This window comes from Stegodyphus dumicola, chromosome 1 (genome assembly GCF_044657685.1).
Source record: "Stegodyphus dumicola isolate Sdum_Otavi_A_Nest chromosome 1, ASM4465768v1".
In the NCBI taxonomy this organism is placed as follows: domain Eukaryota; kingdom Metazoa; phylum Arthropoda; class Arachnida; order Araneae; family Eresidae; genus Stegodyphus; species Stegodyphus dumicola.
This window is the reverse complement of record NC_140768.1, coordinates 70,186,819-70,212,865: the sequence shown is the minus strand read 5'-3', so window position 1 is coordinate 70,212,865 and position 26,047 is coordinate 70,186,819. Positions and strand designations below refer to the sequence as shown.

The window sequence follows — 26,047 nt, the reverse complement described above, 5'->3', positions numbered from 1 at the left end:
TTTATTTTATCTGAATTATTCTTAAATATAATATTATTCAAAATGTTACTTTTAATTTAATAATAATGTAATTTGTGTAAAGAACTCTATTGTTACATATATTAAAAACAACCTAAGACAAATATTATTAAAAAATGCTTTTACATAATAAGCTTCTGTTTAAAATGGAGATGATAATTCATTAAAAAGAGAAAAATAATTTGTCATATACTTTAATGGGAATAATAGATTAAATAATCATGTTTATAGAATTTATCTGCAATGCGGCTGAAATAATTAAAACAAATAATAGCTTTTTCAATTTATTTTCGCCATTTGACATGCATAATATCATTTGACAATAGAATTAAATTAGTTGATAACGCTTTTATCATTCTCTAAATAAAACTGTAGATTAATTTTGTAAATAGAACTATCATAAATTGATTATTGCTATTACTTTCATAAAACTATATGATAAATTACTTTTATCCTTTTAATGTATTAGTTATCATATCTTTCAAAAAAGAGAGCTTTTGTATAAAACCTTTTTTCTAACTGTAATTTATTTTCTGTTTTCTAGTCCCAACTACTCTTTATCAATGATGAAATTTTGATCATTATTAAAACACAAGCAATAATTTATAGGAAAATTTTGAACTAAAGGAAAATAACTTTCTCTGAATCAGTACTTTTTTAAACATTCATCTTTTAAAAGATAGTGAAAAGTTTATTTTGTAATCTGTGAAAATTTCAAAACTTTATATCCAATGCATTTTTAGATGCTGAAATTTTCAACTCCTAAACGTCAAATAATGTTAAAATCGAGAGATATTGCAAAATTTGTCAAAATGTCAGAAATTAAATTATAATTTCCATGCAAATATTATTAAAAAGAATTTTTCGACTGTATTCCAATGGTGCGAAAAGTAAAATTCGATACACTTATTTCCCTTATCAAACGAAGTTATATGAGGAAAATGAATGAATGTAATGAATTCAAATGAAGTAAATTTAAATCGAATTTTGAAAACTTCGCTTCACCACATTGCATCAAATAATAAGGATAATCAAATAATAAGAAGTAATCAAATAATAAGAATTCTTTTAAATCAAAAAGACTTTGATTTAAATCTAAGAAGAAATTTCTATTTCGGAATCTAAGAAGCAAATTATTTTGCTACATTAAGTGTATACTCAATGAAAGCTTTGATTTCAATATGAACGAGATAGAAATATCTACATATATTTTTATATTTTAGTAGGAAAAGTCTCTGCCATATTTTCCAATGACTATTTTGTTTACTTAAATAAAATATTAAAATCTTATGTAATGAATAAATATTTGATGAAAATGTTTTATTTTTTATATAAAACCATGGTATCATTTTGATGTTAATGTATTGCAAAATTACCACTAGCACTATGGTGTTGACTTTCATTAAGATATTAGTTGAACAGCAGAAAACAACATCACGCTAAGGTGAATATAATAGAACTAATATAATTATATGGTAGAGGATTATTAATGTTGCTGTAATGCACATTTCGTAATTACAAATCAAACAATTAAATAATTAGCGGTTAAAATGTGCTACATTAAATTACTATTTAGGACATTCAATTAAGACATTATTTAGTAAACATTTTGAAGAAATTTGGTAAAATAATTTAGATTTAAGGAAAAATACTTAAAGTTCAATAATTTTAATTGAAATTACTTTTAACATTTCTGTATATATATGTTACCGGCAATGTGTGAAATGCCGGCATTCTATAAAATGCCTGCCTTTTCTAGGCAAAGTATGAAATATGACTATTATTATATACTTTACCTAGTCATTGTATATAATACCTAGGCATTAGAGGCTACAGAAGGCTTAGGCTATAGAATAACAGATGCGCTTTAGGCAAAATATGAAAAAAAATATCATGATAAGCTATTAATTAAAAGAATTCATTCTTGAAAAATACGAATGTTATTTTGAAAAAATCACGAAAGACTGCCATTAAAAAACTTTTATTCAAAATACATTAAAAAAATTAGTGAGGTGATCTTGGTGCATCATAATAAACTTATACTCTTCTTCTGACTTTAAATCAATAAAATCTACCTGACAACGGGAATTAACTTCAGAAAAATGATAGGTTTCGCAATAATGTCCTTTTTAATAGCTTTTTGGTTTTTCTGACAGGTCTCACAAAGTTGGATGTATAGTTCCATATCATTCCGTGTAACATTTTCGTATTTGATTTAAAGTTTCTTCAACATTCTGTCACGGCCTCCATGTCCAACAGCCACATGAATTTTATGAAGTACGTGGACGCCTTCTTTAACACAACAAATGAGTTTACTTTTGTTTTTTTACAAATATCACATCATAGCAACTCAGCAACCAATAGTCCCGTGGTTCCATCTTAGAAGTCATTTTGGCTTTTTACACCATTTATTAACTTCTGGTAAGTAGTTTCGGTTTTTCGAGAAAGAACCCTTTCATAGTTTGCGCGTTTGTCATTTGGCATTATATAAAATGCCTAGGCAATGTGTAAAATGTTTTATCATTTCATACACTGCCGGCCAGTTTTCGGCATTCTATTGCATACTTTGCCGGTAACATATACCATATATCTGTCTTTTGGCTATTCTTTTCCGAATAGCCAAAAGACTCCGCATTTGCAACACTTCAATTCAATATTAATTCAATGCGTATTTTATGGAACTAATTAGGTTTTTACAAACAAGAAGCATGAGGTAATCTGCTCTATGCTCACTTAGTTTTAAATCTGGATTTTTTATTTGTCAGTTATACGTACTAACCGAGTTGTAGCCCAAGATAAATCCATGAAACTCGAGATTATCCTACAACATATTTCTTAAACTGCATTGAAAGTGTGCGACTACCGAAAAGATTAGATTGGGTTATTTTATATAGAAGAACACAATAATGCTTAAGAAGAGAGATATCATTGTCGAAAACGCTTTAAAAGCAAACAAGCTCGTATTCACATTACACCTGGGAAAAATCAAGATATCCCCTATGCATTCAGGCAAACCAGGTTTTGAATCTAAGTCAAATTACCAGTATTCAGCGATTTTACTCTTTTGTCTTTGCTGCGTACATTATTTAAAGGGCCATAATCTGTTGAAATACAGTGTCTCACAAAGGTGATGGGACACTTGTGCTTTACAAAAGGAAACTGTAATAAAATAAATTCAAAAAACATGTAAAAATTTTTTGTGGGTGTTTTTCATACTTAAATTTAGTAACAATTATTACATAACATACATTTTATCAATATATTAAAATAATAATTTAATAAAAATACAATTGTTTAGAACGGAGCAAAAAATGGCTCACATAAGTGATGGGACACAATTAGATACTACTACGTACTACAATAAAAATATTTTTTGGGGTTTTTATTTTTACTCAAAAGCAATTGGCAATAATTTTTAAAATCGTCTGCAGTCTTTCTCTCCAGTTTGTTTTGGAATTTTTGTGCTTTTTAGCTCTGTGCAGCCATGAATGCTAAACGAAAAGAAACTTTGCCTGAAATTAGAAAATTAGATATTAACATGCATATTGAACGTGAAAAGTCTATTAGAGAAATTGATGAAACAGTTAACATGAGTCATTCAACAGTTTTCAATATCATTAAACGATATAAAAGGAATCATATGATTCAAGATAAAAGAAGACTTGGCCGACCATCAAAGCTATCCAATGGAATAAAGCGAATTATTGTTCAAAATATTAAAAGAAATCCAAGAATGAGTGCTCCTAAAGTTGCTGCTGATTTACAAGCATTATATGGAGTAATTGTTAATCCTGAGACTATTAGAAGAGTAATTCGATCTGCTGGATATCACTGTAGAGCAGCCAGGAAAAAATTCTTCGTAAGTGAAAAGAATAGAAAACTCAGACTGGCTTTTGCAAAATCCAACATAATAAGAACGCTGATTACTCGAATGAAGTTATATTTGCTGATGAGAGTAAATTTAATATATTTGGTTCTGACGGTAGAATCTTGGTGTAGAGAAAACCCAGGAAAGAATTTCGCAAACAGAACTTCGTGCCAACAGTAAAACATGGTGGAGGAGGAGTTATGGTATGGGGTGTATGTCGTCCGCTGGAGTTGGTAATCTTGTTTTTATCGACAGTATAATGGATCAATACAAGTATACTGACATTTTAAATCAGAATTTGAAATCTTCAGCAGGAAAATTGACCCTTCATAACGATTTTAAATTCTACCAGGACGATGACCCCAAGCACACTGCTTTGAACGTTAGACTCTGGCTGCCGTATAACTGTCCTGAAATAATAAAAACACCACCACAATCTCCAGACTTAAATCCCATACAGGATATTTGGCAAGAATTGGAATCAAGAATTCGCAAACACACCATTTCTTCAAAACAACAATTAAAATCATTGCTTCAAGAAGAATAGGGTAAAATCACTCCAGAAATCACAAAAAAATTAGTCGAATCCATCCCAAGAAGATTAAATCACATTTTAAAAGTAAAAAGGAAATCCAACAAAATATTAAAACATTTTAAGAAGTAAAAGTTTTGGATAAATATTTGATGGAAAAGTAAGTGTCCCATCACTTATGTGAGCCATTTTTTGCTCCGTTCTAAACAATTGTATTTTTATTAAATTACTATTTTAATATTTTGAGAAAATGTATGTTATGTAATAATTGTTACTAAATTTAAGTGTGAAACACACCCACAAAAAATTTTACTTTTTTTTTTTTTTTTAATTTCTTTTACTACAGTTTCCTTTTGTAAAGCACAAGTGTCCCATCACTTTTGTGAGACATTGTACACTGGCATTTTATTACTGCCTTTATACATCTCTATTCAAGGAAACATATTTCTCGCTGTTTAGATGTGAAAAGAATACGAGAAATTTGCAAGATTACGTAAAAGAAAAATCTGATGAGGACACCATATGACTTCCTTATACAGCCTATTAAACTATATACAATGTTTGCGTCATTTCAGTTAAATTTATTCTCTCGCATTTCATTACAGACATATTTCTCATTCAATTAATTCAATCCTCCCTTCGCGGAAAGGCAAAAATACACAAAAACTCAAACGTTCTTCAATAAAAATTGAAAAATATAGAAAAACTTAAAACACCAAATTCAGTTAACACAGCTAATTTTTTTAATTAAAATTAGAGTTTCTACGCAAAAACAAGCAATCAGCCAGAGGCAAGAAAGTAGAGTTTTCGGTGCAAACCGGAAAGCTTACTTTTGGTCCCATTTGGCAAAAAAACACTGAAGGTGCAGAATTTGACTTAACTCACTATTCTGCTAAGCTCTTTAAAGGTGCTAATTTATATATTTATTACAAATGGCCAGAAGATTGGCTATGGCGCCATTAGATCTCTAGACCTTCCAATATTTCTGAACTTTACAGTTTAAAACCACAAGTGTAGAGCATGAGTTAAGATGAGTAGCATCTAAAATTCGGTGTGCTCCGCACAGAGGACATAAGGGAGAATCACAAATCCCAAGCCAATACAAGTATGCGGGAAAATAGTCATAGCCTGTAGTAAGGCGGAAAAGTGCCACAACTGTGCTTCTAGCAAAATCTAGGATTAACTGTATGTCTTCAAGCAGTGATGCCCATGGCTTACCGGCAGAGTCACACAGTGCCTTCTGCTTTATCCTGGAGGCATATCTTTTTATCAGGAGTTTGACTGAATGAAATGAGAAGCTTTTGGAAGGTCTCTGGAGGACTTTTGTACCCTTCTTGGACAAAAAGTCGGCACCTTGTTCCCAAGTATCCCGCAGTGAACTAGGATCCACTGGAAAGAAACAGAGATCGACGTTGAGAGCTCTCTGCACTCCAGTATGCGGGTATCAGTATCAGCGGTGGGCGCAGCCCGATCCACCTATCCAAACAAGTTGGTTTCATGGTCATAAAAGGCCCTTCCCATTTCAACAAAGGAATATGATTGAAACATAAAATAACTATTTTATGCGGTATGCGGGTATTATCTGTGTATTGTCTGTTTGCAAGAGATTGAAGAGCAGCCAGGGAGACTGACAAAATAACCGCTTTGCAGAATGACGAGAAGCGGATATCCAGTTGCTTTAGTATGATATATTTAGCCTTGATTTCTTCATCGTAATGGGTAGAATGAGCACCTGTTGGTGCATAGAATGATAAACGATCACAACACATACCAGGTCCCGCTCCGTCTTCATCGTTAAACATTGATCCATCTGTGTAGACATGCAACCACGTGTCTCTAAGGTATTTGTTTTCAATAGTAGATAGAGCAATGGCACGAACCTGTTATTCGTTCATATTTCTCTTAAGGGGTTATCACATCTAAGGACAGTCCCCGACAGAGGGAACTTTTCTGAGAAACGAGGTTCTGGTACCACGTTTCCTAGACAATTCCACGTTTCCAAGAATTCCTAGAAGAAATAGCTTCACTGGAAGCGAAGTCCCGCTTAGCTACGGAAGCGATGTCCAGGCTACGCAGGAAATTTTGAAGCTTCGTCGAAAATGTTCCTTCAGCAGCTCTGACCCGCGTACAGATCAACCAATCACACAAAAGTTGTGCTTCTGAAGGATCACGCATGCTAATCTGAGCGATAATCGAATAGTGTTTGGCGTTCAAGTCTGTTTAGTAAGTGAAAATGGTAACCTAGCTATGTAAGTTTCGTGGACGTGCGCGGGTTCTGAGAAATGTCCCTTTTGACGTCCAGTCCTGCGTAGCGGAAGCATATGTGATAGGTGCTTTATTAACCTGCATATTCAAGTTCAGACACACCAAGATCCTTCATATCTCAAACGGCAAACATGCCTACAGATAATATGAGAATTAGACATACACGTCAGTGGCTGCAGAATAAGCATATTGCATAAACCCTTTTTGAGTTTTAAGATTTCTCAAATATAAAAAAAATTACTGCTCCGTTATGTTTAGTCAAACTTAAACAACTTTAAACTGTTAATAATTCCATAACTATTGCATACAGATTACCTGCAGGCAAACCTTAACCGTAACATTAGAGCAACATATTTCAATAGCATTTATAGCAAAAAGTTCACAATTTACGAACACATAAGAATAAAAAACTGAACTCAACGAGCCGATTAAAAGAGTGGGTATATACATGTACAGGGTTATCCAAATTAAACTTCCTCAACTCAGAGGGGTGTGCAGAGTGTTGTATGGGTCATAATGTGATGAAATTTTAAAAACAGACACTTCAGATCATGCGCTCGAGATTTATTAAACGAAAAAATTAGTACAAAAAGTTCCCGCTAGGTGGCGCTGCAGATCAACAAGACATTCTACATATGTTCTATATGTGTGCCTTGGTTCTCCACAACTCTTTCCATTCTCAAAGCAGTGTATTCCACAGCGGAACGCAGTAAGTTCACATTAATTCCACGAACATGTCGAATAATTGCGTCTTTCAGATGTGCCAAGGTTGCTGGGTGTTCTCCGTAGACCCGATCCTTTAAAAATCCCTATAACCAAAAGCATGGCGTGAGATCAGACGAGCGGGGAGGCTAAACTGTAGGGAAACAGCGGCTGATCACACGTGCATCGGTAAAAGTTGCCCGTAACACCTGTTGAACGCCACGAAGATATGGGGATACGCCATTCTGCATAAATATCGTGTCCTGGAGGCTCCCACGTTGTTGCAGTTCAGGGATCACAAACGTTGTCAACATGTCTTGATACCGTTTTCTTGTGACAGAGCAGGTTAAGGCCCAATGACGAATGTTGCAGTGAAACCGAACCATACAGTAACCTTTAGAGGGTTCAAGGGCACTTGATGGATTACGCGCGGGTTTTCACTTGCCCAAATGCGGCAGTTGTGCGTATTCACTTGACCATTCAGGTGAAAATGGGCCTCATCCGTCCAAAGGATGTTCAACGGCCAAGCAGCATCGACTTCCATTCTGGCAAGGAACTGCAACGCAAATGTTTCCCGAACTACAGGATCCCCGTCGGACAGCTGATGACGACTATAGATTTTATAAGGAAAATAACCGAGGATTTGATTTGACGCATCACACGCAAGACGGTAGTATAGGGCATATCAAAAGCACGAGAAACAGTGTGCACACTGACAACACCATGTGGCGATTGGCTAGTGGGATCCACGACCGCCAAAGCAACGTCTTCTATGCGTGCAGATTTCACAACCTGTCGTCCTCTACCTGCTAAAATTCCCAGCTGTCCCGTTCTTTCGAATGTCTTCATCATGTCTCGTAGATCGCGTGGTTTCATTGGTCCTCGGCGTAAGATCTTCAGCCGACGGAATGCTCTTATCGCAGCATAGGAGTTCTCGTCAGTCTGGCAGAAACGTTTTACTTACAGAGCTTTGTCTTTCAAAGTCGCCACTGTGCATCAGCAAGCTGGAAACAACTGCCTGTGCAAGGCCTGTCTTCCACTTTTGTAGGGCTCGTCTTTTGGATACGTTGCGCAGAAGCTTTATTTCTGGAAATCACGTTGCTGCAATATGCGCAATACTAGTGTTACAGCGCCACCTATCGGCAACTTCTTGTACTTTTTTTTTTTTTTTTGTGTGTGTGTGTGTGTGTGTGTGTCTGTGTAATAAATCTCGAGCGCATGATCCGAAGTGTCTGTTTTTAAAATTTCATCACATTATGACCCATACAACACTCTGCACAGGCCGCTGAGTTGGGGAAGTTTAATTTGGATAATAACCCTGTATATTACTTATATAATTTTGGTGCGCCAGATTTGCAACCTTAAAGGAAGATGCCTAACTACATATTATAACTGACAGTATACAAAATTTCAATGTTCTGAGGTTACTCGTTTTAGTTATGCAAGATACGTACATACGTACAGACCGCACAAAAAATTCTTCTGAATCCATTTTAAATCCATTTTTAATCCGTTTTGGGAAAGAGAGACCTGTGTTCTGTGTTTGCACAGAGATGCCGCGCAAATACATCGTTTAGAAGGATTCGAAAACGGTCAAAATGGATATTTTCGTTAAAATATGATACCCAAAATTTTTCGCTATTGCAATACTTCCCTTACTTCTTACAAAGAAGTAAGAAGCGAGTATTTTGTAAATTTCTCTCTAGGTTTCTTTTCTATTTAGCGAATAGAAGTCCAGTAAATAATTCCAATAGAAAGCCAAAAAGATTAATTGATTAGTAAACAACTGTGAGGATACTAGTGAGCACGAAAATAAAATTTAACACAAGATTAATCATTCTCATGTGCAGAATTTCGAATTTTATAATTTTAATGTAAGCTTATCTAGACAGTAGAAAACATTTTACATTAGTTGAGGAAATTATTTGGGACGAAATGAAGAAATTTGTGGACAAGCTCTCTTTCATTTGCTTCAATAAATGTAAGAGGAAATAAAAGACAAAGAAAAGAAGATATTTCATTTTGACAAAAGTAAGAAAACTGAACAGGGAGATAAATATTTTTCTTCTTATTCTAGCCATCCCATCTACACGATGGTAAAAAATAATAATAAAATAATGTTAAAAATATTTTCAAATAAAATAACATCAATGCGACTCCGATATAAAAATTCCTTTTCTTGATTTACTTCTTTCTTATTTCAAACGCATTTGCGCTTTCAAATGTTTATTACAGTGGCTTGTATTGAGGAATACTTTGAGGCTAAAATTGTACACTTGGGTATTTTGGTATTACATCTGATGGTTTAGAGATTTTTGTCGTATTGTTCTTGTCTCTTAGCGTGACGTTAAATACGAAATATATACTGCTAATATATATTTATCGCAAAAAGTTAATTTTAAAGCAATATTTCCTTGACAATCGGTGGATAAGAAAGTGTAAAATATAATCGAATTTATTATGATTTCCCCCAAAAAATGCTTTTTACATGCAAAAAATAAAAAAAACCTGTATGAAAGTTTAATACTTTCATTTCTGTCGACAAATAACATCAGCAAAAGCTACTTTTGTAGAATATTTTAAAAAACATTACATTAAATTTATTAGCCCAAAGGGCATTAGTTCAGAAGGCCTATTAGTGTCAAAACGGCACTTTTGTTGAATCACTAAAAGCATTATATTATTGTATCATTTCTGTACTCGTTTTCTTGGACCCTATATCTTTTATTTAGAAAAGGTTCATAAGTGGCTGAGTGAATAAAGTTAATAGATAGTACTTAACAGTTTCATATTTACAACTATTCCCAGATTTTTATAAGTTTTACCAGGTATAATGCAAACACAAGACATTTGTTCCGTTAAATATACTGAGGAATTTTATCAGGGACATTTTTTATTTCTAACGGTAATTTTAAGGCAGAAATATTTATTTTTGAAAGCATACTTTTTTTTTATTTCCACATTCATCTATGAATGAGACTTAGAGAATCGTATATAAAGCTAAATTCTGAGTAGAATGATAACTGTAAACTGTTCGACATATATATTTACGTATGTATGGTTACATGCATGAGTTCAGGTAAGAAGAATATGTTAAGAAACAATTCTCTCGAACTCCCTTCCCCGATATTTATCTTAAAAACAGTAACATGCTTATATTAAAACTTCATGAACTGCATGATTTCAGAAATCATCTCTAACATATGACTTGTTAAATAACGTATTTAATTAATTGTTAATCAGTATATTTAAAAAATCGAAAAATTGAAAGTAAATTCTTTTAGCTAATGATATTGATGTAAGGCAAAACTTAAAGCATTCAACAGTGATTTAATAGAACCATAAATATCTCATTCTTAATCTAAATTTTGTAATTTGCGCATTTCATTCTTTTCGCTCATGCCTTTACTCTTCTGGCTTCATATCTGCCTTAGCATTCATGCATAGTGAATCTTAAAAGCAGTTACATTTCTATTAGTATACAAACTCTGAACGTGCGGGACTTTAAAATGTTATTATTCAACAAAAATATTCTTCAATAAAGATGATTGGTCTTCATCATGCATCCATTTTTTAATGCAACATCTACGTTACCATCACAAAGCATTTTTATTATATGTAAGCAAAAATATATAAGACTGAAAAGTTACAGCTTCTAGTAATAAAAATGTATCTACAGCTCCTATTCTTTTATTGAATACTTCTAAAGCTGCATATAAATACGTCTCACAAAACTATATGTTTATATATCGCAACATGAATGATAATAAATATAAGATATTTTACTCTTAAGCTTCCAAAAAATAAAAGTTAAGAAATCAATAACCAAACTTTAGATCACTTTCATCTCGCTAACTTTTAAAGATTTCAGAAAATGGCGAAATAAAATAAATACACGACAAAACTGAATTCCCAAAGTGAGAAAATTCGCGTGCAGGTTTAGAACGAGAAGTAGCCTTAATGATATTCGGCACCACGAAGCAGCCACTTTACCTACATTTAACATCGGAGCTAAAACGGAGTTCATATGCCTTATCACGCATACCAGAAAAGGAATTTAACAGGTTGTTATAAGGATATATTTTCGTTCGTGATAACAAACTGTTTTCTAAGAAGAGTGTGTTAGGAATATTACGGTTTTTTTACTATTATTTCATTATAATTGCCGTTATTTTGTAAAATCTCTCTCGTGTGTATATTTATTAATTTATCATTTTTGCGCGGAATTACTTAGACTGATTTCTTTCTTTATATGTGAAGGGAGTTATTTGGTTTTATTTATCCACATCAAAGGGAGCTGATATTATTCAAATATTAAATAATCCACTGGTAAATATTTGGAATGAAATTGCAACAATTCAGTTTAAAAGTTGTAAATTACAGTTACTCAATTTAAGTTTAATTTGCATTCATTTTAATCCATTTCTAAAAACAAAAAAAAAATTCCTGACAAATATCACACATATTCATAAACTCGTTAGGTTTTTTCCCATCCTTTCCTCTTTTTTTTTGTTGGGGGGGGGGGAAGCGAAGACCTGAAAAATGTGCAACGGCTTGTCGGGACTCGAACCTGGACCTCTCGAATAAGCGCCGAGTGTGCTACTGTTAAACTACAAAGATATGCTGGTCAATAGGTTTTTTTTAAGAAAGAGACGTGAAGAATCTGCAATGCCCTCGCTGGGACTCGAACATGGATCTCTCCTATACGCTCCGAGTGTGCTACCATTATACCGCGAAGGCATATTGAATGGAGGGACAAAATATATTATATATACTTATTGCAATGATAACACAATATTTTATCAAATTTAAGCTTATCTTCAGGATTCCATGTACTTTGTATTCTTAGACTGATAAGCAATGCCATCAATATGGGTATTTATTAACAGCTCTCAGTCAACAGAAATCAAATTAAGTTTGTTTCCCAACCCTTTCATCTCTCAGGTCTCAATATTTTAGAAAGTGAAATTATATGCTCATCAGTACAAAGGGTGACTAGCGAATGTTATTAAACATTTATATTTATTTTATAACATTTTTGTATTACTATGTACATATCTTTATAATTCATGCATTTTTCAGAACCTTTTACGTGTATTTATTACATATGTCAACTAATTTTTAATTTCTGTTCACTTAGAGCGTTTCTGTTCTTATATTTTATGTTTTGTTTTCTAGATTGTGTAATTCTGATTTGAACTACATAAGGACGCTTACAATAGCTCAATTAGTACCAGATAGAGATGGAAGATACCCTTTTACCGGGCTTTTATGATATTCTAAGATTTTCCAGAAAACGCGATTTCAAAATCCAAGGAGCGATTTTTGATGAATAATCCAGAAACTCTTATATTCATTCTTGAGCAAGGTTTTAAGCAAACGGCAGTCAGCCAGTGAATTCAATTCGAAGTGGTGCAAATGTTTAGAATTGACGCCTGGTGATTGCTGCTTTGCATGATTTTTGATAATCAACAGTGTTCCTCCAACGTTAGGAGAATGTCAACTTCTCTCTGGTTTACTCCTTCTCTTTGGTTTTCTTCTCTTAGTCCAAAGGGGCTTTGTCCCTGAATGACTATTGTTTTCGTTTAGCGATTTTGCATTGAATCACTATAAATGTCCGTTTCACTTTTCAAACTGTTGCCAACAAATGTTAGAGTCCTGCATTATATTTGAAGAAATTAAATAATGAAAACTATGCATAAATGTATGTATATTTCTCGCATTCTGATAAAACAACGGTATATAGAGCCATCGAATTTCGAATGACGTAATCCTCCTACGAATATGGGCATGTGGAAGACCAAATTTGAAATTTGGAATTTGTTTTATAATCGATTTCATATTTTGTAAAACTTAAACGAATTTTTGAGTAACAAAGTCAAAGATTTAAAAGCGAGCAATGGCAATACTCTACGGGAGAAAAGAACATTTCTGTCTCCAGCGCGCGGAACTGTATATCGGAAATTCTAAAGATAGGCTCATTTTAAAATTACACTGCTGGCCACCATACATGCAGCACCCTGAAGGAAGCATGCAAATAACATAAAATTTACAACATGCATTAGCGCAGGTGAGATATGCAAATGATTAGAATTTCAGCGCAGACGCACATCACACGCACCTGTGGCGCCACTTCAAAACGCTTTTTAAGGCTTGAAGCTTTCGACGATTTCAATTTCGGCAATTGTGTTTTTCTCGTGGTTTTTTTTTTTTTCAAAAAAACAATCAATTATGCAGCAATCATCGTTTGATCAAGTATCCGAGTTCGACAGAGGACGGATAGTGGCCTACCCAGAGTGTGGATTATCTTTCAGGGAAATCGGAAGTCGTGTTGGTCGAAAGCAAACAACTATAATGCAGATATGTGACCGTTGGATGCGGGAGGAAACGACGGACCGACGTGTTCGATCGCATCTACCTCAGTGCACCACTTCACGTGATGACAGAAACATTGTGCGCATGGCAGAGACGGATCGCTCAGTCACATCACGAACCATAGCACAGCACATTCAGTCTATAACGCATCATCCAGTGTCTGCGCGTACCATTCGACGCCGTTTACAGCAGAGTGGTCTCTCAGCAAGACGTCCATTGCTTTGTCTACCCTTGACGTAGAACCACAGACGTCTCCGTCGCCAGTGGTGCGATGAAAGAAGGATATGAATAAGAATGGAATGAAATTGTCTTTATTGACGAGTCACGCTTCTTTCTGCAACACCACGATGATCGGATTCGAGTCTGGAGGCACTGTGGAGAGAGGATGCTGAACAGCTGCGTTATGCACCGCCACACTGGTCCTGAATCGAGTACTATGGTATGGGGCGGTATTGGATATCCCTCTTGCACTTCTCTAGTACGCATTGCCGGTACTTTAAACAGCCAGCGCTACATTTCCGGGGTGTTGGAGCCAGTTGTCCTTCCTTGCCTTCAGGCCTTGCCCACAGCCATATTTCAACAGGATAATGCGCAACACACTCCTTTGAACGCAATTTAAAATCTGAAAACTTTCAGATTTTAAATAAATAAGGTTATTACTGATAAGAGAAAGCAACTGAAGTACGAATCATGTATTAAGCACCTCAATGCCTCAAAATCTTGCATTAAGCATTTCAATGCCCAGATCATAATACATTTTAAACTTGTGGAATTTTGTGTATTAATTGTTTAAAAAAATACAGAGTTATCCCAAATAAAACATTTCAGAAATAAACGCAACAGTCTGAGAAATGAATCTAGAAAACTGCTAATTGAATTAGAATAATAAAACTGAAAATTCCGATTAAATTTTAAACGCTTTCACATAGCACATTGCTATTTTGCATTGCTATTTGAACGAACATACTACCATGCTAAAAAAACTAATTAACAAATTCATATGTATAATATTGTATGTTATTATTGTTTTTATGTAATTCCACAGTATGGAAAAAATGACTTATGTTATGACTTATGTTTTAACTCTTTTATCTGGGCTGTATGTATCTAAGTAAAATTCTTATGTTATGCATTACGGAAACGCACTTTGATGTTTACAGAATAAGAATAACTATCTGAATTCTTTAGTTACGTAAAATATATTTAAACTTCTTCACAAATTATGCTTAAACTATTAAATGTTTCTAAATTTTAATTTATTATGGAGTGTGTAGATTGTAATACAAATATACGTTAACAACGTAATTTCAGTCTATTTTATTCTAGTAATCAAGCATTCTGTGCCCTAAAGAAGTCCATATAATATTTCCAAGTTCTAAACATTTTCTACAGGCATGCATTTGACAGACATTACGAATAGCTTCCGTCATCTTCCAGCCAGAAATTGCTTCTGCATTTATACTTCTATAATGTTACAGGCAACAAAAGAACATTTTTCCCTCTTAGAGAGAAAATTCTGTCCTCTTTCCTTTATTCGTATGGAGTCTAATTTCCTGTAGTAAAAATTCCTTGTTCAGCAAGGGAATCGCTTATTACAGCAATCGAAAAATTTCAAAAAAATTGCTCGTGCATCAAACTTGATAGTAGGGAATGATATTTTCACTTTTTTTCTAAACGTTCACTCATAACCTGTTTACCTCCAGTTTTTTAAAATATTGTATAATTTATTAAAATTATCCTACTCGATTCATTACATAATAACTGAATGCGAATGACAAAATACGACATTAGTTTATTAATTACGTTCAGTCATTTAATATAAACAACTGGAGATTCGAAAATATTCTTCATAAGGAAGAATTATATAATTTTTATTAGCAAATATACGATAACACGCATTCATGTGCAATATTTGTGAATATAAAAGTATTTCATTGATGTTTATGGCTGATTTTGACTGTTTTCAGCACATAATATAGAGTCCGTTGCTCTGTGTTAACCTTTGCTGCATGTATAAAAGGTCATGCTACTTTAAAACGTATTTTGTTATCAGAAACTGAATAGAAAAAATAAAACAGAATAAGTAGTAATTATAAAAATTTTATTTTTCATAAAATTGTAATACTGTAAAGAGACGGTATTTCCATTTTAAGTTATAATCCGGAACTTTATACTTATAGAGGTTTCTGTTTCTAGAGTTCCTGACTTTATACGCAGAGCTGCAGAGACACATTTACTAATTCATCTTGGAAATCCTAAAGATCCATGATATAATATATTAGAATTAGCTAAATAGAATGTTTTATAAATACATTTTCTAAAAGCCGTAGATTTTATCAAAAATGGTGTTTAAACACCATAATTTTTAGAAAGGTTATCCGCTGTCTAAATAATTAGGCAAATTTGATAACTATGACTAAACATAAATTATTTTAATGTGAAAAGGCATGATCAGGATTTAGAAACTATTATAACGTGATATAAAACAGTTAATTTTGAAATGGATGCTACAATATTCAAGCATAAATAAAGAAGTACCAATATTGAGTTATTATTTATAATCTTCTTTTCTATCTGTACATACACTTACTATAAGGGTGAGTTAAAATAAGATTAACGATATATATTTTTGCTCTCAATGCATTGAATTTTTATATGCATACACAATAGATTATATAAAAGTAAAATAAAAAAATCACTATGCTTCACTTCCTAGAAAGTACCTTAGAGCTCGTGTGCAAACGTATTGGATCAATAATATTTAGGCACCGGCTGTAAAAAAGTTATGTGCTGTAACATAGCACATTTTATGCAACAACTATCAAAAAACTTCAATAAAGCAAACAGATTTCAGTGTTCGTCTTCTATTATCAATCAGCAAAAGGCCCAGGCAGAAAATATAAAACTGAATGCCTTTCTTTCTCGTTTTTCACGGTAAACATTTATGTGGGCAGAGAAATTTCAGCAAGACATTATTGATCAAGGATGGACTGTTAAAATCTCTCAGATATATACATAACAGCGAAAGAAAATTTTATTGCTTTCTCATAGAAAAATATTTTCTTTTGCTTGTAGATATCCCCAGTTTAATGCAAGTGAAAACATGAGCGTATAAAATTTTTATTGAAGTCCATATTATCTAAATGTATGACAATTCAGCAATTTCGAGATAGGTTATTGGCTCATGAAAATACTAAAAATAGTGTAGGAAAATTCTGACTGCTTGAATTTATTTTATAAGACGAGAGATAAGGAGTTATAGAAGACGTATTCACATTTATGAAACTTTCGTAATATATGGACCTGATATCGCCTGGAGTTATGAATGCAAAATAATCTAATATTTAGAGAAAATCGATAAATAAATTCTACTTCTACAGAATGTATTCTTTTACTTCTTTACGGGTATTTATAAAATGAGGGGGAAATGTTTAGAAATTTCTAAGCAATGCGATGAACTAAATATAATGTGATAGATCGTAAAGCTTTTGAAAATCTGATACAGGAGGCATTTGCTTGATATATACAGAGGGTTCATAATTAAAGTTCTATTCAAGAGCTGCCTACAACTTCAATAAGTCTTTAGAAAATCGTGGAATTCTGTGTCTAATGTAATGAAGGAATGGGGGAAAACTCTGTCTGAGCAAAATTTCAAATTAGTTCCAAGTATCGCCACTAGAGTGTGTATTACTGTGAAACACACGAAATTCATATGCGAATTTATTCAACGCCACACAACAGTTTTTATAATATCTGGAACTTGTTTTTGGTGTATTTTCCTCTCATAATGATCTCGAATTGTGTAAGAACGTGAATTCCGACTTCAGCTGCTTTCGGGTAATTTTGAATTTTCTCCTCAAGCAGATCTAGTCACTGTTAAGGTACTCCTAAAACTTTTAATGAAATATGAAACTACAGAATTATTGGGTGTTTGTCCTATAAGAGGACCAAACGTCATTTCTACCGAGATGGTACAGGATGTTACGACTTAAATATAGGGGACAAAGCTACAAAACTTTGAACTGACACTATTGTTCTCTGTGTAGTACAGGCGCTGGCTAGGCAATGTTCAGATACCCATTACGTCTTGCTGAATATTCTTTGGCATTATCTATACAAATTTGCACTAGCGCAGTAGTTGTTTTACCATAATTTCGAAGCCGCATTTCTCAATGTGCTCTGTGTGACGTCCGTTAGAGATGGCCTTATAGCATCATCTGATTACGCGAAGAGCATTTAAAATAGTCGGTTCAAAGAATATTCATAGTTGCTAAATTTTTTGACTTACAAAACCCGTATTCAATCCTAAATGTTGCGGTGCATTTTTCAAAAGTGATGTTATCGCCGCATCATTTACTTTGGAGATTATTTCCGCGTTTCTCTTTGAGGAGATAACTCTCCCGTGTTCAGTGACATGCTCGATGATCGGGCAATGATATGTAGTACTTGAAATTGTCTCGGTTCCAGAAGCCCATCAATACGTTGGTGCGCAATCTTTGCGCAAGACGAAGCTCTTAAGTCTTCTACACATTGCAACAAGTGTTAAAGTTGCTTTGAAAAGAAATTTTCTATAGCATCAGATCATCATTTTGCAGTTTCGCTCTGTTTGGATTTCTCTTTTTGCAGACTTGAATCTATGCAAATTTCTCTTTGGAAGACCAAACTTCGCCCAAACATGGCACACACTTCGCCTGACTATGGAACATGTCATTTTGCTATTTCAGGTGATAACTGTGTGAAGCGTATTTTTTTAAATCAAAATTGTACAAGCTGAAAATGTACCTTAATATATAATTTATTACTGTAATGTCCATTAGTGGTAATATTATTTATATTTACTAGTTTCATTTTTTTTCCTCAATGTCTTGTCCATTCCTTTATTATATAATACACAAAATTTGTACGATTTCGTCTATAGGCAGCTCTGCAAAAAGGAATTTTTATCATGAAAATCCTATATATTAGGGACATTCTTAGTGCACATAACTAACTATTTGTATACATAGATCTACAGGAGGTATCTCAACGAGGTATTTGTATATATCGGAACTTTACATACCTAAAGACTTACATACGCTGTGTAACGATAGCAGCATTATAGACACATGTAAGGGTGCACAGATGTTTAGTACCTACGGTGTCGCATAAATACTGCATAAAATACAAAGATAATGACTTTTAACGCATAAACATAGACAAAGAAAGCTTCCGTACCTTTCTGCTGTCGACACTTATAGAGAAAAACTAAATGATATATTCAACGTTACTTTGAAAATATATTAATATATTACAACGGTAAAAAAACTTTAATTATTAACTTTATAAATATGAGAGTTCATTGAAATAAATAAGCTTTTAATTTATCAATAACAGCGTATTTACAAAAGTATTAGTATTGGTTATGATATGAGTGATTTCAGATGAGTTGATTTATTATATAAAAATTACCAGCCTTAAAAGTGATTCTGAACTTACCTAGAAAAAGTCTTTTTAAACATTGCTTGTACATCGTTAAAATAATTAAGATTAATATTTTAGGAAGATTTTAGCTATCGGCAGTACAGTAGTTAATTTTATTTTAATAATGTCTGACGTTTATAATGTTTCAAATTGTCATTGCACTCTTAAAGGCATCATAATTATCATGCGTCGAATCACAGATTGTCGGAAATTTCTATAAATAATATATGCATTACTTGCAGGGCAACACATGTATGACATGTATAACTGCATTTATGTATGTGTTACGAATATTGTATGAATTTTTTCATGATCGGAATAAACATAAATTCGAAGTTTTATCTTGATTTTAGTTGCTTTCAAACATAGGAACTAATGATGTCTGCCGATAACATCGCGAAAGAACCTGTGAGGGAAAAAATAACCCGAAGTGAGCACGTCATACAATCAAAACAATCATCGTACAGATCATCAAAGGCGAAAACATTGCAAAGAGCAAACATTGCAGTTCTAAAGCATCGTTGTATAAAATATCATCGTCGAAATTAAGACGGATCAAAACCATCGTCTTAGAAATTATTGTGGTAAGCAATAAAGTACTTATAAATCAAACGCATGTGACGTTAGCATCTGGAAAACGTTTTTTCAGGCATTTAAAGTTGAAATGCATATTCCCATAGTAAATTATGAATGCAAGACCAAATGAGGAATTTTTACCTCTATAATTAATATTTTTGAAGTAATTAACAGCATTTTGATTTAAAAAAATAGGAAGGAAATTTAAGCATTCAAAACCAGAAAATGAGTAGCCAATTCATATTACGTTAATTTAACATAATTTAAAATATGTGTCGTTTAGCTATTAAATGTCATTATTTAATTCTTCTCTTTGATAAAGTTTATAGGCAAATTTTCACGAAAAATGTAGTCTAAAAAGATTAGGAAAGAGAAAATGAGTAACTTCGTGAGGTTACCTATACTAAAATTGTGTGAGTAAAAAATAGAAAAATTAAATGCATTTTAAAGGAAATAAAAATTACCTAAATTGAAAAGTTAAATTCAGTGAACTCTTTGTAAGGCGACCATCTACGGTTCTAGTGATCCTCTGTATAAAAGCTGGTCGTCTATGTAAGATGATTCACTATATAATATAAAACTTCAAGCAATTAAAATAGTTGAGAATAAAATATATCTGAAAATATTTAGTAAATGCTTGTACGAAATATCTAAATGCAAAGTGAAATATAAGGAATGCTCTTTAAAATAACCTTTCACGATTCCTTATGGCTTCAGCGGATATTATCATTTTAAAAAGGTAACGTTTTATGTTCTCAGAAAAACTTGCCATTTCAGAGAGGGAGTCACCAAGAGTTCATTGTTATTACAGATTATATCTGGAACAAAAATCTGCGTTTAAATTTTCGGGGTGTAATTTTAAATTTGTGTCTTTATAATGACTGATGTGGAAATTAATTAATATTTTACTAATTATCAGTTTTTGAATTATAAAGTTCCTTCTTACGTTTTCTGAAGAAACTTATTAATTAATAAAAAATACGAAATATGGAGGTAAGACTATTCTTCCTTTCTTCCTGTGCTTATTAATTTTTATGCAAATATAAGTTTAAGACTTTTAAAGAATGTAAATAAAAAACATGTTTTCAATTTTTCATCATGCGATGGTTTATGCTTCAGGTTTTACCACGATATCTGCTACAATGATGTTTTAAAACCGAAATGTTTTTGAACTGCTTTATTTTCGATGACGATGTTTTATACCACGATGGTTCTAGAACTGCGGTTTTTCACCTTGTTTTCTGTTCTCTCATCACGCTTTGTACCACGATGCTCTGACCTTGCGTTGTTTTCTTCGCAATGTTTCCTCCTGTAACCCATATAACACCTACTAAAATAACTCAGTGGTTTAAATAATAAAATATATATTAATGTTATCTGCCTATATTATTCAGACTTTTCAAAGAGAAAATAAATTTCAAAGAGAAAATCAGTCCTATTATATTTATAATCTATCATTCCATTCATGTGCTTAAACTCTTTTATAATTTTGCGAATATTTTGCTGTATAACATATTTTGGCATCTTCTAATCATTATGCTCCTCGCTGACTATTTAAACAAGGATATGATTACCAATAAATCGCTAACGTATATCAGAAGCCGTCGTAAATTGATGACAGACAAAACACGGTCACTTACAATCCTTCCATCAAGAGTTTATTGATAATCTTAGCTTTTAAAATTATGGAAGCTTAAATGATAATAATATAAAATGATTTACATTCCACATCCCTGAATCTTTTTTATTCTAAAGTAATACATCCACTATATATACCAAATGCCATCAACATAAATATGCGATTTTAACTCAGATGCTCAAATAAATCATAACATGCGAGTTAACGTTTGCTTTTAATAATAAGTACATTCATTTTAAATATTTTACGGTATTTTATCTCACCAAATACTTCAATATAATATTTGTGATTTCAGTATATTTTTCATTATGTAGTTAGACTGTTTTAAAGTATATTTAACCTTAGAACACTGTAATGAGATTTAAAAGCTTACCTTTAACTGAACTCAAAAGACTATTACGCTATATTGAAAAACGTTAGCTTTTATCACGTATATGAAAGATTTCCTCATTTCACTTTTTTTAGTTTTAAGAACTGTCATTTGGGTAGTTAAAAATCTCTATGCAAATAATAAAAATAAAGTTGAATTAAAAAGCAGTCTCAAACTTGATTATTTTATATAACTATTTCCATAATTTTATTTAAATAAAAAAAAGAAATTATTTTGCCACACGAATTAGAAGTGTTACAAACTGCATCGGTTAAAGATGTTACTATAAATAAGAGGAAATTCATTAAGTTATTCAAGAACATGCACAAAAGCCTAATTCTCTCAGTTAATAAAGCAGTATGCTGTTTTAATTAGAATGGTAAATTAAAGATTTCACAGAATGTAAACACGTAGCACCTACAGAACATGATTTAGTCTTTTTTGGCTTCACAAAAACATACATTCATCTAGGAAATGACATTAACGTAAATCAAATTAAAACACCTCATATGCAAGACTTTAATCTTAATCGATACCACTTCTGTTTCCTTTTTGAATTTAAAAGAGAATTTTGCGACGAGGTCTCAAACGAGATTAAGATAAAAGATAATAAATTCATTGCATAAAACGTGACTTCAGTTAAATATTAGAAAGCGTTAAAGATTTTAATAAACCACTCATTGAATGAAATTATTTAATAAAAATATACATAGGTATTTCTCTTTACGTATAATACTGTATTCATTTGTATTTTGTTAGTGTAAATGATCAGTTTACTACTAGAAAGGAAATCAATTAGCGTGTGAATCCGAAATGAAAAATTAATATAACGACCTGCTCAATTTACAGAAGACTTTTACAACGAATGACATTCGAATATCAATACGATATTTCTCTTAGCTCTTCTTTTCGTAGTATTTCATTAAAAACAATTTAATTGAAGTTGAAATATATTAAATGTTTTTTTTTTCAATTCTTTTATGCAACTACTTGAAATTTTATTGCTGAAAAGTCTTTAATTAAGAACTTTCGATTACGTCACGAACAATTTCTTAATACTTCGGAAGCAGAAGATCTTCTACCGACGCTGTTACTTAATATCAACTAATAAATATCATTTTAATGCCCATAAAGTTCATGTATGATATGATGTTAGTTTATTTGCCAGTTTAACATATAAGGTTACACTTTAATTTCACTTAAATTAATCTGAATAACTTTAAAAACTGGCTGACGACGTTTCGTCTCGACTTAGAATCCTGCGAAACAGTTATTATTAAATTTAAACTGGTAACTATAAACGTATCAAAAATAGCTAAAGTTTTTACTGATGTTTCAGCTGGACGTTGAAACATAATGGCAATAATGGCTCGATTCCTGAAAAAATTCGACTTATTTTTATAATAGTTCATCTTATGTTCATTGGGTAATTTTCTTTTCAAATAAACAAAGATATTCAACTGAGCGATTTAAAACGGCAGAAATATATACACCTCTTTTAAAGGGCTCCTCGGGATTAGTGCACCCGATCGCCAAATCATGGTAGTAATGCATACGCGCCGAATGTGCTACCATTACACCACGAAGGCATGCTGGATGGAGGGAGAAAATACCTTATATATTAACCTCTGAAAATCATTTTAGGAAATCAACGATTTAGAGGTAAAACGATTGAAATTTACTTCTTTGCTTTTTTCTTTTATTACCGAAATTCTATTGACATAAATTAATGAAGTCTCATTAAATTTAATTCTCGGTGAAAATAGAAAAGAAAAAATATATCAGAATTAGTATTTATTAAAATAACAGTGTTTCTGAACTTGCAAGGATAATACTTGAAGATGAGGCATTGTAACTTAATTATTTAAGGTAAGTTTTCATTCATTAGTATACAGAAATTGTGAAGTTTTTAAATAGAATTTTGCAATAAGCAGTGGCTGTTACATTTTACATTAAAAGGAAGAAAAATGAAAAAAGATCTCATGTATCGAATAACTGAAAATATTTACTTCGCTGTGGGTCTTGAAAGAGAAGAATATTTTCCCATACCTCATAAAACTTCTTTTTAATATGCTTACCTTATTTTTCTTTCAAACACATACACTTTGAAGTTTACACAAGTACATAATCTTTTCAGGAAAACATTAAAACTCTCTTAGATGTACTTTAGCAAGCAAATATTTTCCTCCTATATTCAAAATTCATATTTTTTGTTTTTCTTATACATCATATTGCTAAAGGTAATGAAAATAAATGTATTCTACTTCATTCCTGAAAGACACTTCGTAAATACACGAAAAAGAATAAAAACACCAAGCTCATGATCGAAAGGAAATGAGGATCATCCATCAAGTCCTCGTCACGTAGAATGGAGGAAGCTTGCAAAATAGTTTTATTGTTATTGGCATCAGCGTTAATCGCCTTCACTTCATAGCTGCCGTTGATGACAATAAAAGCTTCAGGAATGTAAATAATTAATGTATTACTTATGCTTTATCTTCTTATACTGTTAAGTGCATCCCCTTTAGTATGTTTGTCTGCTCGAAGAAAGATTGCTTGTGAGAGCTTTACTTTTTAAGAAATAGTAGTTTTGGTTCCACTGATTAAAAAAAAAGTTGTTGGGGAAGTTTTTTCTACTACCGTGAAGATAACTACTATTATTACTGTTTTTACTCTTTCAGAATATTCGGATATATCTAATAGCGAAATGAAAATGTGTATTTGTAGTGTCATTAGGATGAAACCGCTACACAACGAAATTACATATATTTCATTTGCTGGAAGGAGGAAGAAAATTCGTTATATAACCCCCCTCTTTTAAAGGGCCACTCAGGATTAAGGGACTCTATCATCAAATCCTGGTAGTAATAAATATGTGTCGAGTGTGCTACCATTACACCACGAAGACATGCTGAATGGAGGGAGAAAATACCTTATATATTAACCTCTGAAAGGCATTTCGGAAATCATCAATTTTGAGGTAAAATGATTGAAATTTACTTCTTTTTCCCCTATATTACTAAAATTTTATCTATATAAATTAATGAAGTCTCATTAAATTTAATTCTTAGTGAAAAGGGAAATGGAATAAATATATCAGGATTAGATTGCATTCGATTAAATGAATAATGGCAAAGACCACTAGCACCTAAGGAGAGAAATGCACACGTAGAGGATTTTTCAAAAGGTGTGGCGGAAAGAAGCATAGAAAATTCTAGCGCTCACATCCAAATTAATCCTTTTATTATTTCAGTTTTGCGGAAAGTGTGCAATTACTTTGAAACATCCATCACCAAGTGGTTAAATTCCTCGGATTCGGTTTGAGGTTCGAACTCCGCGAACAGGCTGACTGCGTTTCGTAGCTGCCCTGGTGTGTACCGTGAATACAAATAAGTTTTTCTTACTAAGTTCTCCACGAAGCATACCTCACTTTCGGCAGGGAGCCCTTGAGGGTTTGCCGTAATCACATGAACCAAGATCGTCTAAATGTCGCTTATGTTTTATATATGGCATTGAAATTACCTCTGTATTTCTTAAATTGATATCATCTTTGCCCTCCCCCCTTTAGAGACGAGTGTAAAATTAACAATGTAAAGACACTATATTTTTCGTAGCTAGAAAAATTAAAAATGTGCAGTGCCCTTGCCAAAATTCGAACTTCGGATATCTCAATTGCTATCCGAAGGTGCTTCTAATTAAACTACGAAAGTTCGTAATAAGGAGGAAAAAAACACCTTACAATACACATGAAATATTTGTTTGCAACACATAATAAAAATGAATATAAATGAATAATCAAAATCAATATGTACTATATCAAGTAATACCTATGATTCGTCAGACTTGGAACCAAAATTAAACCAATTTTTTTTTTAAATCACAAAAAATAGAAAAAGATTTCATTCGAGTTCGAAAGTTGTTCGAGCTATATGATTGAATGCCTTCTTTAAAAACTATATATAACGTACTAAATCATTGTTAGTTTAAAACATAAGGTATGTTAAACGATTTATTTAGTGTCTTAAGCAGTGCTATGCGCTGTGAAATGAAGGAAGACGAAATTAAGTATAGGATCCGTCCAGGATTTGTGTACGTGCAATGTGCAATATCACAGAAACATGAACCAACCGAGCACTAAATTAGTTAATTGCAATTTGTTAATAAATTATTTTACATATGATCATTTAATTATAGTAAATCAATTTAGTTGTATTCTAGCAGGCAAAGAACAGAGTTAGATTA

The 26,047-nt window shown here is 32.4% G+C and overlaps 1 protein-coding gene across 2 annotated transcripts in view; it reads right to left on the bottom strand.

Annotated features, from left to right (window-relative positions):
- Positions 1–26,047, bottom strand: part of LOC118189843 (1-phosphatidylinositol 4,5-bisphosphate phosphodiesterase classes I and II-like) — a 783,373-nt gene that overhangs the window by 324,258 nt on the left and 433,068 nt on the right. The gene's annotated exons all lie outside the window — the stretch shown is intronic.